The sequence below is a fragment of the Anoplopoma fimbria genome, chromosome 18, assembly GCF_027596085.1.
Source record: "Anoplopoma fimbria isolate UVic2021 breed Golden Eagle Sablefish chromosome 18, Afim_UVic_2022, whole genome shotgun sequence".
Taxonomy (NCBI): Eukaryota; Metazoa; Chordata; class Actinopteri; order Perciformes; family Anoplopomatidae; genus Anoplopoma; species Anoplopoma fimbria.
The window spans coordinates 18,544,152-18,552,241 of record NC_072466.1 but is presented as its reverse complement, the minus strand read 5'-3'; positions in this window follow the sequence as shown (position 1 = coordinate 18,552,241).

Sequence of the window (8,090 nt, the reverse complement as noted above, 5' to 3'; positions counted from 1 at the left end):
AGCCGGTAGGGGGAACACTACATAAAGGTGGCAGGTCTCCCCGGTGCTCTCTCTCTGCACTCAATTGCATGCATGACTTCCGGTCCGAAGTGTTGTCTCGCGGCAGAGCGCTTGAGCTGCCGTGCCCCGCTATGAGCGTGCGCTACTCCCGTTGGCCTGCGTTGGTAAGTGTCCTCTTGGTCTGCACAATCTGATTAAATATTAGCGCTAACAATGTTTCGGTTGTAGGTACCGCATGTAGCTGTAGGCTCCTCCCCCTGTTATCGTCAGTGTGCCGCCAATCGAGTCAACAGGTATAGTGTGTTTTAATTCAGCATTGGGCCCATACGGTCATTTTAATAATAAACATTTTTACCAATTTTATACATTCTGTTTTTAGATGAGGGACGGCTACTGAGCAACCTGAACGGCTGAACCCTGCTGCTTTGTTTTGTATTTCGTCTGCGGTTTCAATTACAGCGCCGTCCGCTGTTGTGTTTACAGCTTTGTTTGCTGTCCTTGTTTATAGCGCTGTTTGTTGCCCGTTACCTACAGCGTTGCAACAGATTTGGCGTTGTGTTACCACGGCCGGAAACCGTTACAGCCATTTTCACTGCCATAAGTGTGCCGCCTTGGCCATTGGGTTTGTTTTGCTTTGAATATAGTTTGTTTATTTGCTTTCTTTTCTGTTTTTGGGCAAAGGATATTTTGTTTGGATTGATTGTTTGCCCCGTTTTGGTTTCGCATTAGTTTTGTTTCATTGTGTTTGATTCTTGTCTGTTTTACTTTGCAGAGGTCTGTGGTGGAGGCGGTGTCCCTTTTCTTCCTGTGTGCTGTGCTTCCCTGGGATTTATGTTTGTGTGTGTGATTATCACTTACCCGGGTGATTTATATTATTTGGACCCTTCCCTTCGCTAGCCCCCCATTCACATCAGCCTCTGCCTTAACAGTTTATTGTGTGCTTATTCCATTGTATTAAGTAAATAAAATATATATTGTTAAAACTGTGAACCACGTCTCCTGCCATTAGAGTCAACTTACTTGCGTGTCTTAAATTAAATCTTTGGGTGAAAGTCCCAAGGTGGCGTTGTCTGCAACCTCCTGAACACGGGCTGTGCTTGGTGTGGTCCCTAACGTCACCTCGCCGCCGTGCTCCCCACCGCTCGCCTTGCCACACTTGGCGTTGTTGACAGGATACACTCTAATTAGGCAGAGACGTGTGTTCGTTGGTTTTTTATTTTGTTCTAATATTGTGTTCTTTTTGTAGGCATATTGAGCAGCGAAAAAAAAAAAAAAAAAAAAAAAAAAAGACAAAGCAGCAGTGTTCCCAGCGGATCTCCGTGCCGTTTCGGGTGAGGTTCCTCGCTATAGGCCTAGTTTCTAGTGTAGTGTTTTATCTGGGGAGTAGTGTCAGTTGAGTCATGACTGAAGAGTTGCAGGAACTCAAAGCCTTGATTGCCCAGTTAAAGGCTGACAATGAGCAGCTGCGGCAGGAGCAGGCTGGCCCTAGTGCATCATCTGCTGCTTCTGAGCCATCTACTGCTCCCTCCACTTCTAGTGTCCCTGTATCAGAGAGACTAGTCTTTATACCCCGAGATAGGAAGTGTCCCATCTTTAGGGGGAGGACAGGTATAGGGCTGAGTGAGTGGATAGAAGAGGCAAAAGCATGTATGAGGGCGCGGCATTTATCCTTCTCTGACCGTGCATTTTTTCTCTTCGACCACCTAGAGGGTGAGGCTAAGGAGGAAATTAAGCATCGCTCTTCTGCAGACCGAGAGGACCCTGGTAAAATACTTTCCATCTTGCAGGAATTATACGGGTGCACTGAGTCTTATGTCGCTCTGCAGGAAGCATTCTTCTCCAGGAAGCAGCAGGAGGGAGAGACTCTTCAGGAGTTCTCCCTCGCTTTGATGGGTCTCGTGGCTAAGGTGAGACAGCGTGCGCCTACCGGTATGTTAAATACCGAGGCACTTCTGAGAGACCAGTTTGTTGAGCATGTTTTAGGGGGTTCCCTGCGTCGTCAGTTGAAGCAGTTTGTGCGTAACTGGCCTGACTGCACCTTGCTAGAGGTCAGAGCCGAGGCAATCCAGTGGGAGCGTGAAGGTTCACCTGCTCGGATGAGGGCCCGCAGTCATTCACTCCCCTTAGTCTCTGGTGTTCAGTATGGCGTTCAGGGTGGCCGTTATGGCCCTGTCCCTTCACCCCCAGTGTCTGAGGTGAGTGAGATGAGGGAGATGCTAAAGCGGCAGCAAGAGCAGCTGAATCAACTCACCGAAAGCATTGCACGCTTGCAGGACTCCAACTGGCGCAGCCGTCCATCTCGTTCAGACCCTGTAATATGCCGGCGTTGTAAGCAGCCTGGCCATTATGCGAGAGAGTGTGACGGCGTGCGCGCTCCTCACTCTCAATCTTTTGCACAACCTCCACCTAATCCGGGTAGACAGTCTTGCCCCGCTTCGATGTCGGGAAACTAGAGCCCCTGAACTGCAGAGCCACAGTTTGGGTGAGGCGGCTATGGGCTCACAAGCTGGTTTTAGTGTTTTAAATGTTCCTAAGCTGATCTCGTCTTGTCCTCATGTCGATGTGAGCATGGGTGGAGTGATGGTTCCGTGTCTAGTGGATACGGGGTCTATGGTGTCCTGTGTGTCGGAGAGCTTTTTCCATCAGTATTTTGAGCTTTGGGGTCAGGAGCGCCTCCAGTCATGCCACTGGTTGCAGCTTCGAGCTGCTAATGGTTTAGCTATACCATACATTGGCTACTTGGAGCTTGAGGTACAACTTTGTGGAAAGTTGATGCCCAATTGTGGAGTGTTGGTTGTAAAGGACCCTCCTGGCGGTACGCCTGCTCAAGTGCCTGGTGTTCTGGGTATGAATGTGATTCGCAAATGCTACCAAGAGCTCTTTGGACAGTATGGTGAGGAGTTGTTCTCTCAGTCCTGTGTATCTGGGACTCCATCCCCTGTTGTGCAGGCACTGCAGCAGTGTCGACATGTGGATGCTCAGACCCCTCCGGATAGTTCAGGAAGGGCAAAGGTCAGAGGTAAGGGGGCTTGGCGTATTCCTGGTGGGGTCATGAAGATCGTGGCAGCCACATGTGCTGAGAAGTATCTTGGTTCCACAGTGTTGTTTGAGCCCCCGGCCTCTGGGTTGCCTGCTGGTTTGCTTGCTTCCCCTGCCCTGGTTCAAGTGATCAGGGGAACGGCATACATACCCGTCATCAATGTAGGCTCGACCGACGTTGTGTTGTATGCTCGCACTGTCGTTGGCACACTCGATGCAGTAAATGTCGTGAGCCTTCCTCCAGGTGTCAGTGAGGTGCCATCCTGTGTAGCCATGTTGTCATCTCAGACAGTTGCCCCTACTGTACAGCAGCAGGCAGAGGATGTAGACCTGTCCTCGTTGTCTGCAGAGGAACAGCTCCAGGTGAGGTCTCTACTGAGACAGTATGCCCCTGTTTTCTCAGCCCATGATGGAGATCTGGGCTGTACCAGGCTGATCTCCCATGACATCCCGGTGGTTGATGATGCCCCTGTAAGGCAGCGCTACAGGCGTATACCACCATCGGAATACGAGGTCGTGAAAGAACACATTAATCAGCTGCTCTCATCCCAGGTAATCAGGGAAAGTAGTAGTCCCTATGCGTCCCCAATTGTGTTGGTGAGGAAAAAGGATGGCACTCTGCGTATGTGTGTTGACTACAGGCAACTCAATAGCAAGACTAGGAAGGATGCCTTTCCTCTGCCTCGCATTGAGGAGTCACTTGATGCGCTTTCAGGTGCCCGCTGGTTTACCACCCTAGACTTAACCAGTGGCTACAATCAAGTGCCAGTTACTGAGGCAGACAAGCCAAAAACTGCCTTTTGCACCCCGTTTGGTTTGTTTGAATGGAACCGCATGCCCTTTGGTCTTTGTAATGCTCCTGGCACATTTCAGAGGCTCATGCAGCGTATTTTTGGAGACAAACAATGCGAGTCATTATTGTTGTATCTTGATGACATCGTTGTGTTTTCATCGACTGTGGAACAACATCTGGAGCGGTTGCGGGTTGTGCTGGACCGACTCAAAAATGAGGGCCTAAAGGCAAAGCTCAGTAAATGCTCTTTCTTCCAGAAGGAGGTGCATTATTTGGGCCATGTAATATCTAGAGACGGTGTCTCCACGGAGCCCAGCAAGGTTGAGGCAGTCGCTAATTGGCCAATGCCTAAGACTGTCTCTGAGCTGCGGTCTTTTCTTGGCTTTGCCAGCTACTATCGGCGGTTTGTAGAGGGTTTTGCCAAGTTGGCAGCCCCTCTGCATAAGGCTGTGGCAGAGTTTGGGAGCACAAAGACGGGTAAGAAGTCCAAACATGGTGTCATCGAGCAGTGGACTGACGAGTGTGAACAAGGTTTTAAAGCGTTGAAGGCAAGGCTCACTACTGCACCAGTATTGGCCTATGCAGATTTTACCCTCCCTTTTATCCTGGAGGTGGATGCGAGCCATGGTGGCTTGGGGGCAGTGCTCTCACAGGAACAAGCAGGAAAGGTGCGGCCGATAGCTTATGCTAGCCGCGGCTTGAGACCAACAGAAAGGAACATGACCAATTATAGTTCCATGAAACTTGAGTTCCTGGCCCTTAAGTGGGCCATGACTGAAAAGTTTCGAGAGTACTTGTTGGGTCATAAGTGTATTGTCTATACAGACAATAACCCTTTGAGTCATTTAACTTCTGCTAAACTGTCTGCAGCTGAGCAGCGATGGGCAGCCCAGCTGGCGTCCTTCGACTTCGACATCAAGTATCGGTCAGGGAGGAGTAACCAGAATGCCGACGCGCTGTCTCGCCAATGCCCACCTGGTCCTCAGGATATTGAGGCTATGCTCCCTGGTACTGCCATGCCCAAGCCTCTGCAACAAGCCCTGGCACTGAGAGAGGATGAGGTAATCCAAGCTACCATTGTAGCCCTGCCACAGCACACCACCCCTGAGATCTGTACCCTTCAGCAGGCTGACCCGGTGATTTTAGAGTTGATGCCGTTTTTTGAGAGAAAGCAGCGTCCTAGCCACGAGGAGCGGGCACAACTGTCACAGTCTGCACTGATTCTGCTCCGTCAGTGGGATCGCCTGGTCGAGAGGGACGGGGTCCTGTACCGCCAGGTGTTCCGCTCAGATGGTGCGGAGCCCACTTTTCAGTTGTTGTTGCCCGAGGCTCTCACCAGCGAGGTTTTAAACCAGGTCCATCAGGAGCATGGTCATCAGGGAGTGGAGCGCACTTTGGCGCTGCTGCGGTCCCGGTGCTATTGGCCAGGCATGTCCTCTGATGTGGCTCAATGGTGTCAGGCATGTGAGAGGTGTCAAGTCGCCAAAGATGTCCACCCAACAGCTTGCAGCTATATGGGCCATCTGTTGGCATCGCGTCCTAATGAAATCGTTGCCATCGACTACACTACCCTTGAGCCTGCACAGAATGGTGTCGAAAATGTCTTGGTAATGACAGATGTTTTTAGTAAATACACCATAGCTATTCCTACTCGGGATCAGCGTGCAACCACAGTGGCCAAGGTCCTTGTATCAGAATGGTTTTATAAATTTGGTGTCCCGTCTCGGTTACATTCCGACCAGGGCCGTAACTTTGAGAGCTCGCTCATACAGCAACTTTGCAGCTTGTATGGTATTGCGAAATCGCGCACCACACCCTACCATCCTGAGGGGAATGGTCAGTGTGAACGGTTCAACAGGACACTCCACAATCTGTTGCGTACACTGCCTGTCTCCCGAAAGAGGGACTGGACTTCATGTTTGCCTCAGGTCCTTTATTTCTATAATACCACTCCCCATCAGGCTACCGGAGAGTGTCCGTTTTTCCTGATGTTTGGCCAGGAACCTCGACTGCCACTCGACTTTTTATTGGGTAGAGTTGAGAACCCAGTTAATGGTTCTGTCCATGAATGGGTCCAGGAACACCAGGCTCGACTACAGGTGGCATTCGAAGGTGCAAGGGAGCGCTTGCAACACGCTGCAGGCCGCCGAAAGCGAGCCCATGACCAGCATGTCAAAGAGCTATTGCTCAGGGAAGGGCAGTTGGTATTTCTGCGTGATTTTAATGCACGAGGGCCTCACAAGATTCGGGATCGGTGGAGCTCCATGAAGTACAGAGTGTTGAGAGCACCTGCAGAAGGTGGCTCTGTATATACCATCGTGCCAGTGGACAACCCGACCAAGATCAGGCAAGTCCACCGCAAAATGCTGAAAGCTGCGGTTGGAGTGGACCCACCTGGATGTGCTCCCCCTCATGACCCACCACCTGTGGAGGAACCAGTTGCTGAGAATGATGACTCATTTGAGTACGATCTGCTGGTCCTCAGGCCACAGCCCCCAGTGGCCTCTGCAGTCAGGCATGACACCAGCTCCACTGCTGTGACCCAGGCCCGCCCCCAAAGGTCAGTTCTTCCATCTGACCCCGACCCCCAAGTCGGCGTCCCTTTGTCGGCACCACGTACTGGAGCACGGAACTTGGACGCTGCCCCTCCAGTCAGTTGTCCCGGTCCTAGTGACCTCGCCCCACGCCGGACCATGCGCTCAACTGCTGGTCACCACTCCAATGTCCATCATGTTCCACGGCCAACTGGACAGGTAGAGGCTGCGGGTCCCCCTGCACCAGTTTCCCATGCAGTGTCTGCTTTATTTAGACCCTGGTCCTAGCTCGTGTTCCTTGCTTTTTGTCCATCGTCGGGACGACGATGCAAGAAGCGGGGGTAGAATGTAGCAGTAGACACTCAATGAAGTGCGCATAGCAGCCGGTAGGGGGAACACTACATAAAGGTGGCAGGTCTCCCCGGTGCTCTCTCTCTGCACTCAATTGCATGCATGACTTCCGGTCCGAAGTGTTGTCTCGCGGCAGAGCGCTTGAGCTGCCGTGCCCCGCTATGAGCGTGCGCTACTCCCGTTGGCCTGCGTTGGTAAGTGTCCTCTTGGTCTGCACAATCTGATTAAATATTAGCGCTAACAATGTTTCGGTTGTAGGTACCGCATGTAGCTGTAGGCTCCTCCCCCCTGTTATCGTCAGTGTGCCGCCAATCGAGTCAACAGGTATAGTGTGTTTTAATTCAGCATTGGGCCCATACGGTCATTTTAATAATAAACATTTTTACCAATTTTATACATTCTGTTTTTAGATGAGGGACGGCTACTGAGCAACCTGAACGGCTGAACCCTGCTGCTTTGTTTTGTATTTCGTCTGCGGTTTCAATTACAGCGCCGTCCGCTGTTGTGTTTACAGCTTTGTTTGCTGTCCTTGTTTATAGCGCTGTTTGTTGCCCGTTGCCTACAGCGTTGCAACAGATTTGGCGTTGTGTTACCACGGCCGGAAACCGTTACAGCCATTTCTACTGCCATAAGTGTGCCGCCTTGGCCATTGGGTTTGTTTTGCTTTGAATATAGTTTGTTGATTTGCTTTCTTTTCTGTTTTTGGGCAAAGGATATTTTGTTTGGATTGATTGTTTGCCCCGTTTTTGTTTCGCATTAGTTTTGTTTCATTGTGTTTGATTCTTGTCTGTTTTACTTTGCAGAGGTCTGTGGTGGAGGCGGTGTCCCTTCTCTTCCTGTGTGCTGTGCTTCCCTGGGATTTATGTTTGTGTGTGTGATTATCACTTACCCGGGTGATTTATATTATTTGGACCCTTCCCTTCGCTAGCCCCCATTCACATCAGCCTCTGCCTTAACAGTTTATTGTGTGCTTCTTCCATTGTATTAAGTAAATAAAATATATATTGTTAAAACTGTGAACCACGTCTCCTGCCATTAGAGTCAACTTACTTGCGTGTCTTAAATTAAATCTTTGGGTGAAAGTCCCAAGGTGGCGTTGTTGCAACCTCCTGAACACGGGCTGTGCTTGGTGTGGTCCCTAACGTCACCTCGCCGCCGTGCTCCCCACCGCTCGCCTTGCCACACTGTCAACAACGCCAAGTGTGGCAAGGCGGCGGTGGGGAGCACGGCGGCGAGGTGACGTTAGGGACCACACCAAGCACAGCCCGTGTTCAGGAGGTTGCAAACAACGCCACCTTGGGACTTTCACCCAAAGATTTAATTTAAGACACGCAAGTAAGTTGACTCTAATGGCAGGAGACGTGGTTCACAGT